Here is a 12,331-nt window from a genome sequence, read left to right as displayed (position 1 = left end):
AGCGGGGGGCGGTCCGCACCGGGTGCCGCTCATCAGGGGGGCATCCGCCACCCCTCCAGAGACGGACAGTAATGTCCGCCGCTGGAGGAGCAGGCTCGCAAGGGAGCGGTATTGGAGGGATCTCCCTTGAACCCGGCTTAAAATCGCTCAAGGGAGCCGGAGGTCTGTTAAAGACCTCCGATATCGCTCCCTTGTGATCCGCGCGGCAACAGCTGCTGTGCGCCGGGGTTTGTTGTCAGATCCCGGCGCACAGCACTGAAGCCGCGCCCACCGCTGTCCGTGCCCTCAGACCCGGAAGAAGACAGAGAGGACAGAAGAACTGAAGAAGAGGAGCGAAGAGGAGGAAAAGAAGCTGTAAGGAGAAAAGAGGAAAGGTAGGAAAGCATTCAGTGAGAGTGAGAGTGGATTGGTATGTGTGGATTAGTATGTGTGGATTGGTATATGTGTGCATGAGTATATGTGTGGATTGGTATATATGTGTAGATTGGTGTATATATATGTGTGGATTGGTATATATGTGTGGATTGGTATATATGTGTGTGGATTGGTATATATGTGTGGATTGGTATATATGTGTGAATTGGTATATATGTGTGGATTTGTATATGTGTGGATTGGTATATGTGTGGATTGGTATACGTGTGGATTGGTATACGTGTGGATTGGTATACGTGTGGATTGGTATACGTGTGGATTAGTATGTGTGGATTGGTGTATGTGTGTGGATTGGTATACGTGTGGATTGGTGCACGTGTGGATTGGTGTATGTGTGGATTGGTATACGTGTGGATTGGTGTACGTGTGGATTGGTATATGTGTGGATTAGTATATGTGTGGATTGGTAAGTGTGTGAGAGTGATGGGTGTTATGCTGTACCATTTCCAATGTCTTTTTCATGATCTAATTATGCTCTAAAAGTACATCATAACTCCCATCACTCTATACTGTTCCATACAGTGGCAGAGCTGGGAGGCAGAGGCCTTGCACCCCCACCGCAGGACTCCTGAAAGGTAAGTGAACTTCAAAGAGGGAAAGGGTAGATAGTTAGATGGGGGTAGATAGGGAGAAGGGAGTGAGGCAGGGGAAAGGGGGTAGATAGGGAGAAGGGAGTGAGAAGGGGTAGATAGGGCAGAAGGGAGTGAGAAGGGGTAGATAGGGCAATCATACTCCTATCATGCCAAGTCTGCGAGTACATCCTGGAATCTGGGTATGCCTGGGCATGATAGGAATGTGATTGCTGTTAATTATATATATATATATATATATATATATAAATAATATTGTTATTTAATTGTTTTGTCCTATTTTGGTGTGTTACTTACTTTAAATAAAAGTGTTAGATTTCTTTATGGTGTGGGGGGGGTCATATTCGGTTTTGGCCGGGTAAATGCTGCACTTTCGGTTTCAGTCCAGAATTCGTTTCGGTGCATCCCTACTACTAAGCCAGACAATGAAGTGGTAGGCCTACACCACATCAATGTTTGGCGTAGTATATAGTGATTGGGGTTTTGTTACAAGTTTTTATTCCTTTCTTTTTTTGGGATGGGGGGGCGCCAGAGAAGTAGTCCGCACAGGGCGCCAGAACACCTAAGGCCGGCTCTGATGATATGGCTAATACATCTTTATAATAGCGACATCTAGTGGTCACTAGGAAATCCAACATTGAACCACAAGCTGTAAAATGTTTTTCTATAATAGCGACACCTAACGGTCAACTAGTAAATCCGACATTGGACCACAAGCCGTAAAATAGGACGGCAAATGATTAAAAACACCTCATATGCCTGGTATTTTCGTTTATTTTGTCAGTTACAGGATATAATATGAATGATGGATATCACTGTTTTTAACCAAGTGTTAAAAAACTAGGCAGCACAGGGAATCTGATTAGAGGCATATTGGTCTGTCCCATGCAGCCAATTGCATACCAGCACCTTTCAAAGTTGTTAGATGTACTTTGCAGTTTCACCATAGATATGTGGAAGAACAAAGTGTCTTGATTTGTATTCAGTAACACCCTCATACACATGGATTAATAAGTCGTGTTTCTCAAACATTTTCATTTTAAATTTAACCTCATAAAACTATATATATTCTCTAAAAGCACACCTTTACTGTTGCTTCTCTACTCAGATAGTATGCAAGCAGCTGGAGAGAAAACTGCTGGAGATGTGAGAGTTGAGACTGAGAGTTATGCAGGGGTGGGAAGGAGGGGGTTATGTATGTTTGTTTGTTTGTATATAAGTATGTATGTATACTGTAGCATGGATATCTATGTATGTGAGCATGGATGTGTAATTGTGTGTGTGTGAGCACAGATGTGTAAGTGGAGTGAGATGGAGTGTGTATCAGGATGAATGTGTACATGTGTGTAATTTGTGTGTGTTAACATGTGTGTGCCAGATGATATGTTGAAAGGAGGCAAGGGGCATAATTATAAATCTGCATATACGACTTCATTACAATCACTTTTAATATTCTCTCAATGTAAATAATAGTTATAATTATTAAACACTACAAGACATGGCAACTAAGTTGCTTTATTGGTATGACTGTATAACCACTATGGTCAATAAAATTAAGACAAAAGAAACATTGTACACAGCTTAATAATGTATATATTAGTTAAAGCAGGGGCGTCCAACATGCGGCCCGCAAGACCTCGAGGTGCGGCCCGCGTAAGATCGGCAGCCAGGGCCGTACCTCGAGCCCTGCTACAACAAGAGCCCTGCTACTTACCAGTGGAAGGGTCTTTTGTACTGCAAAGAAGAAGCGGAATACAGCAGAGTTCACGTGACATCACATGACTCTGCTCCAGTCCTGCTTCTTCTGTGCAGTACGAGAGAACGCAGAGGGAGGCCGCGCCCCCTGCTGAAGTCTGTGAGCGGCATCGATGAGCTGCAGTGCAGGTAAGGGGGTGGGGAGGGTGTTTGAATGAGTATGCGTGATTGAGGGAATGAATCTGTGAATGAATGAGTATATGAATGAATGAGTGTGTGTGATAGCATGGATATGTAAGTGCTGGAACGTAGGCATGATGGGACTGTGATTGTTAGCAATCACACTCCTATCATGCCAAGTCAGCCAGTACATGCTGAAACCTAGCTAGCTGCCCCCCTTGTGTATTGATGCTGCCAGCAATATGGGGTCTGCACATCACTTACAGCCACCCTGTACCAGCATGTACTGGCTGACTTGGCATGATAGGAGTGTGATTTCTAACAGCAATCACAGTCCCATCATGCCTAGGTTCTAGCATTTACTGGTTGGATATGTAAGTGCTGGAACCTAGGCATGATGGGACTGTGATTGCTGTTAGCAATCACACTCTTATCATGCCAAGTCATATTACTATTATTTTGTCCAATTGTGGTGTGTTACCTACTTTTATTAAAAATGTGAGTTTTTATTATTATTTTTAAAGGTGGGGGGTCATTGTAACAGCAATCACAGCAAGCACAGTCCCATCATGTCTAGGTACCAGCATTTACTCGTTGTCTGGGTATGATAGGAGTGTGATTGCTGTTTGCAATCACACTCCTATCATGCCAAGTCATACTGCTAATTTTTTTTGTCCAATTGTGGTGTGTTACCTACTTTTATTAAAAATGTGAGTTTTTATTATTATATATAAGGTGGGGGGGGTCATTTTCGGTTTTGGCTAAGTGAATGTTTTGGTCCAGAAGTTTCATTTCGGTGCATCCCTAGAATAAATTTGTAGTCAGTTTCTAGGCCCGGAAATCAGTGAGAGGAAAAGTAAAGGTTTTGTGTCATTTACTTTATTTTAATCTGCATATTTTATTAAAGGCCATATTTTCTCACAGTGAAAAATGAGTGCGGCCCGTGCACGTATACAATTCTGATTAAGTGGCCCACTGCAGAAAAAACTTGGACGCCCCTGAGTTAAAGCCTTATCCCTATTTCTGTGTTACATATTGGTATCCATTTAGCATGCACCTACCGTATTTCCTCATGTATAAGACGCACCTTAATTTTGGGGCCTGAAATTTGAAAAAAAGTGTATTACATAGTTATTGAACTAAGTTTTATTTATCATAAAATTCATACTCATCATCCTCATCACTCCGATCCATTAACTGCCCCCAAATTAACCCTAAAGACCCCATCAGCCATAACTGCCCCTAAATTAACCCTAAACACCCCATTAACCATAACTGCCCCTAAATTAACCCTAAAGACCTCATTAACCATAACTGCCCCTAAATTAACCCTTAAGAGCCCATCAACCATAACTGCCCCTAAATGAACCCTAAACACCCCCTTAACCATAACTGCCCCTAAATTAACCCCCACTTCCCCTAACTTTCAGCAGCCCAAATATTAATTTTTTACTTACGCTTAGTTGACTTGCTTAGCCATGTGGATGCTATAAGGAAAGGGGAGGGGCCAATCATCAGTGTAACAGCAAGACTGTTACTCAGAAAGGGGTGGGCCGATTGTCAGTGTGACTGCAAGGAAGGACCGGGAAGTAGTAACTGCAATCTACAACCAATGTATAAGATTGCACCTTTTAGATCTTTCGAAAAAAGGTGCGTCTTATACATGGGGAAATGCGGTAAATGCATTTTACTGCATGTAATGTGGTGCAAGCATTGTTTTCGCGAAAAGGGGACTTTTTGTTTACCTATCTGGTAAACTATATTCTACTAATATTCTTCCCAAGGTAAAGAGTAAACTGTTTATCATGGTTTTCACCTAAAGCTAACCGTAGATAAGCTGTGAAAATTATAGAGTTCTATTAATATCACACTTTATTAAAAACATTATTTAGAAGGGGAAAATGTTATGCTACTTTCTTTACTATAGAATCTCATGGCAAGCTGTCATGGATAACTTGGATATTTTAGTTAATACTGTACATACTTGAATGCCGCATTTGTGGTTTGTAAATATGTCATCAACTGAAATCAGTTTAGATCAGAAAATTTCCACTTAAGGAAATAAAGAATGTTTAAAAATCATAATTATGTATGCCATTAGACTTGTTTCATAATATTTTAAGGAAAATGTAAACATTTTAAAATCTGTCATACAAAAAAGACATTATTTCCAAAATTAGTAAAATGCTTATTACTAACTATAATATAAAAACAATAATATAACTTATCAAACTATCTAACTAAAAAGGAAAAATATGTTCCTTCAGAGGGACTTATCAAAAATCACCACTAGATGGTGTTAGAGATGTTTTTAGCTACACTTAATGTTCTATTATCATAAACTATTAAATTATATAACCTTAACATATCTTGCTAATTTTCTGTCTATCTATCTTTTTTATCTATCTTCTGTATATCTATCTTTTGTAGCTATCCATGGCAGCACAGCACCTTGTTAAGCTTCTCCCATTACGCAGAAAAAACATTCTTATCATGGTACCAAGCCCCTTTCTCCTATACTCTCAGCTGTGGAGTTCAGCTGGGTAGCTCAGCTGGGGAGCTCCCTTGACTGGCCTATTCCTAATGGTCTTTAGGTATTTAATTGACCCAGGTTTCCAGTATAATCAATGGGTGGTACAATAAGTGCAATGACATGGTGAGTATTGATACATTTTGTTCAAGGTTTTTTTCCAGCTTTCACTTCTAACCCAGATGACCCCTGGCTTCTTAAGGCACTTTGGATGGCTTAGAAACCTTCAAATGAACTGCCAGTCTTGACCAATCTGATTTTCCAGGGACCAAGACTGCACCTTTGTCCATGTCAAAGTTGATGGAATGGAGGCTGCTTAGCAGATATTAAGGCAAAACGCCATTGACCTTGAAGTACTAGAATTTTTGCTAAAGTCCACAAAATCTTGTACTTCTTGGGATTATTTTTTAATCTGGTGAGTCTTTAGGCCTTGGATCATGGGATTAGTGTCTCTTCTCCAACTGTCTCTATAATTATTAACTTTCTTCAGACTGGTTTGAACAAAAGTTTTAGTCAGAGTCAGTCTAGGTATCCTCAAGATTTAGGTGCCAGGCTTGTTGTTAACACAAGTACAAGTTGGGCTATGAAATCAGCAACTGTTCACTTGATGAAGGCTTTTATAAGTACTAGACCTCCTCTCTGGCCTTTTTCCCTCTCCTTCGGGCCTTATATCTGCATCCTTTTGAGCCTTTGAAATATTCACTAGTGTGCATGCCCAGAAGATGGCATTCTTTTGTGGCACAGTATTTAGTGTTCCTGAAATTATGAATTTATCCTATTAAGAACCATTCAACCCGTCATCAGAATAAGGTAATCCTTTCATTTGGTCCTCTATTGCTGCCTAAAACTGTCTCTAAGTGTCTTATTAATGACATAATCCTTTTTATTTTCTGAATCCCTCCTTATATTCAGAACTTTTTGGACTTGGTGAATATACTTTCCATCTATGTGGCAAGGGCTAGACCTTACAGAACTGTCCATGTCCAAGACATGTCTGTTACAAGGGAAGCAGGTTCCATTCAAACAGAATATTTTTTTCCTCAGTAGCTAGTGCTGCTAAGGGTTCTTTCATAAGCTTCTGCAAAGCAGGAACATGGCCCTCATTCTATACTTTACCAGCTTCACAATTTGGACATAAAATCCTTATGGCAGTCTTGAAGTCTAAATGAATGAATCACTACAAGTAAAAAAAATATTTACTTTAACCCCTTAAGCCAGTAGTATTAAGAAATATAATATAGGGTAATATGTAAAGGGTGGATATTGACCTCTTGAACATAAATAACTATGTATGTGGGGTGTTACTGTATTCAGGGGACATTTCTGAACAAAAATGTATCCATTGTGTTTCTATGATTTTAAGTCCCTACTTGTGCTGAACAAAATGATCTTTAATTTGTGTGGGTACATCAAATATGGAAAAGGGGAATTGTGGTTTAACAAACATGGTAACAATCACAAAAAGAAATAATTAGTGTATGTAAAACCCCAGTCCTAGTTGTTTTCCCCCCCTATCCTATTAGAGGGGAGCTCACCCACGTGCCATGCTGATTTGGATCATTGTCTAAGAAAGAAACCCTGATAACAATTTCCTCCCATAATGGCTTTAGCGCTAGAAAAAACTAGAATGCCATAACATATTACTGCATATGACATGTACCTACTGGATTGCTTTCAATGCAATAAGGGTGAGCAACACATTGCACTATTATAATAAATACATAACTGTCACCTCCGTGACTTGGGGGACACCTGGAGGCCGTATTTCCCATTATAGACAGTGGACCCCTGGATTGCATTACATACTTCCAGCAGGCGACGATGGACACTAATTGCAGTGCAATATCTGGTTCCCTTGCTTGCACTTATGTTTAAGTCACCCTGTACCAGATTAGGGGTACAGGGTGGCAACAGTGAGAGAGCCAGAGCCCCCCCCTTCCTTCTGCCTGTCTGACCAATATTATTGGTTCTGATGGCAGAATTGTATACGTTGGTGTGGTTTTCTGTTAGAACTAATTTGCATATGATCTGCATATTGCATTTTACATATGGTGTGATGCATGCTGGTCGTAACTCACCGCCAGCCCATTGAAAGGCTCTTGGAGGCTGGTGGTGATTGTTTCCCAAATAAAGTTAGTTCCTGTTTAGACCTCAATACGAGTCCTGTTTTGTTATTGGGGTAAGACTTGATGCTGCCCTTGTCAGGGCAGTAAGGCACTGTATTGCTATGCCTCTGACAATGCTGCTTAGGTTCCGAAAGAGCTATGTTTCCTGCTGTCTTCGACACTAGTCCTGCCTGACAGTTGAAGTTTCGTGTTCCTAGTGGCCATGGGGAGAAGGATCGTCTGGCGGGTGTACCCAGTCGGGGTGCAGGTCGTTCTCAACACAATAACCATACTAGGACTTTTGGGAGCTCCAATAATTAGGTTGGGAGTTGGGATTATTAAACCACAAGACTCTTTAAACAGAGATGAGTCAATGGAGCAGGCAGCTAAATATGGCTGCTTGGTACAATGTGAACAGATAGGGAAGGGGTTAAGGTGCTAGCATATCTATAATGAGGTTATCTGGTTGGCATGCTGGTAAAAGTGCCTGAACCCTGCTACTAAGCACAGGTGAGGTATTGTGGTTAGCGATAGCCTTTTTTTTCTTTTGCTGTAGGTAACCTTTTGCACCCTGTCCTTGATTGTTTCCTTTGGAATGTGTTTTGCTAATACTTAATAAACAGCACCTGTTATATTAATTGGACTCTGAATGCTAAACACATGTACCCACTTTGTTTTCGTTAGAGTTCGACCTTGTTTTTGAAGATTCATATTAATGTAGGAAACAATCGATTTTCATTAAAAAAAAAAGTTCATATGAATCTGAATTCACAAGTCTAATAGCGACATCTATTTCTTTTTTTTTAGAAGCCCTCTCGGTATCCATGGTGACCTAAAAATTCCTTCATGCTTGACCATGCCACGTGCCATAATATGAGATGTGAGCCTTCTGGATAGGGGCATACATTGTTCCTGACTGGGTTAAAATACTATACTCAGGGGATGAACACAGCATGAGTGCTTAAATGCACACTCTCCAGGCCTGCACATTAGAATGTGTGGAAGAGCTACGGGACTGCTTTAGTGGTTATGAAGAGTGGGCTAGCAAACCTTGCAGCATAAAAGTGGTGAGAGAGGGATCAAGGAAATATTAAATATATGTAATTTAATTTGAGTGGTTTCATAACACTGTTGTTTGAAAAACTAAAAATGTGTAAGGGGGAAAATACTGCATTGATTTCACTTTTAAATGTTCAACTGATGTACAGTTTTTTTATAGACTATATTTTCTTTTAAATACATGAAGCTAGTTTTTAGGGTCTTCACAAGAAAGCGTAATGTATCACTGCAGGTCAGCTCCTGATTACTTACCCTGAGGCTAGGGTGCATCTAATAACCTATAATCCTGTTTAACCTGTGGGACAAATCTGCTTATCTTAAATGTATCTGTATCTAGATTTTCCTTTTTAGACATAACTTGCTGACCTTCTTGTGACATTTCTACAGATTACCACATTCTTGGCATTTTTGGGGGTTTTGTTATAAAAGCATAGGCGTTACATAGCTAGCCCAAAAGGGTTATAGTACCAGCTATGCACCTCCAATAATAAAGTAAAATAAAAAAATAATAATAACCAAGATCTAACTAATCAAGATCTAACCAAAAATCTAGCATCTATATTATAATACATGTGTTTTAGTTTTACTGATTTCAATTCCCACCCTTTCAGCCAGAATACTGATGAGAGTGACGGAAGTTGTAGTCCTCAAGACAGGGCTCACCAATGGTGGAAATAGGTTGGCATTTCCCCCCAGGTCAGCTCTCCCAAACTAGCAGGTAATTTAGGCAATAAAGAAACTCCCTTTGTACATGACCATAGACAAAATAGCCATGTTTTTATTTGGTATGAATTCCAAAAGAGAGCTTAAAAAATAAAACTATTATAATACCACCTTACAGAAGAGCATTTCATTGTTTTCTTTTGCATTTAAATGGAACTATTAAATCAGGTTTTACTTTTGTGCGAGATCAATTTCAAATTATTATGAGGCTTGGCTTCTAGAAGTCAGTAATATGCAGCATTCACATGTGTAGGATTCAGAAAAGAAAGGGGCGGGCACCTTTTGGCCTAGGGGTCAAGTAAAGTCCATTGCCTGCTCCCCCCATATATGTATAAACACTAACACATGCTAACACAACATACACTTACAAATACTCAACACACACACACAGGCTAACACACATTCCCTCATTTATACCCCTATGCTTCCACACAAATGCTCATATACACAAAACAAAATTGTTTACAAAGGGTTCAAACATTTAATTAACCCTTTAATCATATATCAGTTTAACCATAACTTTCTTTTAAATGGTTGTCCTTTTCACTGAGATCACCCTGTAACTGATGGTATGTGCTATCAGCCAGCAAAGGTGCGTGTGTGGTGGTTATAAGAGATCCGAGAATGGTCTGGACAGATTCTCCTGGGATTCATTGTTTCCAGCATTGGCACTGTTCCACTAAAGCTGTCAGCTTGATGGCATTGATGTTGCACCTGAAAACAAGATGTTGTATATCCAAAAAGAGATCTCTATCTATTGCAAAACACCTCAATATATGCTATTATATCCTAATTTCATTTGAATAATTGTTTTAGGATGTAATAGTTTGTCCTTAAATATGAAGTTCTTAAACATCTGGTACACTCTTATTATTACTAAGCCCTCCAAGTTAATGGAACCATATGTAACCCACGTGTGAATAAAATAAATATTTACTAGACGTGTGCATTAGAATTTACTTTTATTAAAAAATTCAAAAATTTGTGTGTTCATATGATAATGAGGAAAGGCACCCAACGAAACAAGCCAAAACAAATGGCAAAATCTCCTACATTTTGTTATCTGTTAATTTGTTTGCTACTTTTTGATGGTGTTTACAAGGTATTTTGGTAATCTTTTATGTGGTCTTTTAAAGAGGGAAGGGACTGGGTGTAGAAGGGCACATATAAATGACTGATAGGTAACCAAAAAAAATCAGTGGGAAGGTGTAATCGATGCCTTTTTTTTACAAGGGGAATGGACAAGCATTAAATATATAAGTGCGCGCACACCATTTTAACTTGTCAGTAACAGCCACAGTGTGATGGGAATTAGGAGTGTGAGACAGTAACAGTGTTGAGGCTGAGATTGAAGCTTGTCTTCCATGCTGCAAGTCAATAGTGTAGTGCAGAAAATGTACTGGGGTGGATTAGAGAAGCTGTACAACTATTGTTTTTTTATTTATTTACTGGGACTGCAATAGAACACTTTGTTTCCCTTTTTATGTAATGATTTCTTTATTTTTTGGATGTTTTTCAATGTAAATCTACATTTAGGAGCCAGTCCTTTAAATATATTTTTCATTTCCTATTAAGTTGTGCCTTAGTAATACACTTACACTACCAGTTGAACCTTTCATTTGTGGACAATACAAAACACTAAATTATTGGTGACAAATTGGGCAGGGCCGGGGGACTGTGCAATTTGTGTTTTAGTTTTTTAAATACTGTTCCTGAAGTGGGTTTCAGTTGCACATTTACACTGCCAGCAAGACCTCTTAATTTTGGAAAAAACGCATATAATATCCCAAAATATTGGTGACAAATTAGATAGGCAGGACACGGGACTGGGCATGGATGCAATGCATTTCAATTCTTGTAATAATATTCCTGATTTAAGCTGCATTGTTACACTTCCAGCAAAACTTCTTAATTTCAATAACAAAACGGAAAAACATCTTGGAAGTGTCTGTGAGATGGAGTGATTCCAATTTCCGTGAGTTGGGCATAGGTGGAAAGTAATCCGATAGTCCTGGTATAGAAGTATACTAGATCTTGCAATGAGTCAGAAATACAACCAGCTGCATGCAGCAGCAGAAACTGTACAAGTGAACATCCTGGCTGCAGTAGTGGCAAAATATTCTCCACCGCACCTGCCAAGGACCCACAGAGAGGTCATGTTGTAATGCCTTGGTGGGAGAAAAGAGGAATATCAGGAAGGTGTTAGCTCAGGTAACTGTATGCGTCCCTCTGCCAGTACCCTTGCCTCACCCTGCCTCTGCGCTTCAACGTCCCTCCTTACTCTGGAGGTCATTTTTGTTCTTTCTTCTAATATAGGCAAGGAAAATCTTGTAGCTGGATATGTCTGCCAGTACCTGTCCTGTGCCCTACCCTCATTACTCTAGGGAGTCTATTATTTTTCTAATATATGGAAAATGGAGTCCTGTACAAATCTGTATGTCTGTGTGGCAAAGCCCTGTGCTCTGAGAGAACAATAAATATTTTGTCTAATTGTGAGGGAAATTCAGTGTCCTGCACCATGGGGCTGGATGTGTCTATCTGCCAGAATGTTCCCGGTGCCCTACTACTATTGCTACTGCAGCTTTATCATCTGTGGGCCAATTCATCAAAATGGTGCACTTTAGAGAGAGATTGGGTCCCTTAGCATGCTGCTGGATGTGTGTATCCATTGGTGTAGTTCTGCTGTTGTTGGTGGTCCTGCAATTCAAAAGTCCAGATCTCTTCCTAAACCTTGAGACGCTGTTGTTTCCAGTTCTTCTTGAACTGAAATCATTAAATGGACATTAAGCTAGATGATCGCCACACTATGAACCACAAAGCACATGAGCATAACTAGACTCTTTAGCACATGGTTGTAAAAATAAGAGCTGTTACTCATGCAACACAAAGATCTTTTCATTAAGTGCACAGTCACCTTTATCAAAATCTAAATGTGTCTGACTTTCTCAAACCACAATATAAAGATAATGCTACATGTAACGAATGCCCTGTGGCAAATTAGTATTGATATAGCT

Source organism: Spea bombifrons, chromosome 4 (genome assembly GCF_027358695.1).
Source record: "Spea bombifrons isolate aSpeBom1 chromosome 4, aSpeBom1.2.pri, whole genome shotgun sequence".
NCBI lineage: Eukaryota > Metazoa > Chordata > Amphibia > Anura > Pelobatidae > Spea > Spea bombifrons.
Note: the sequence above shows the minus strand (reverse complement) of the source record.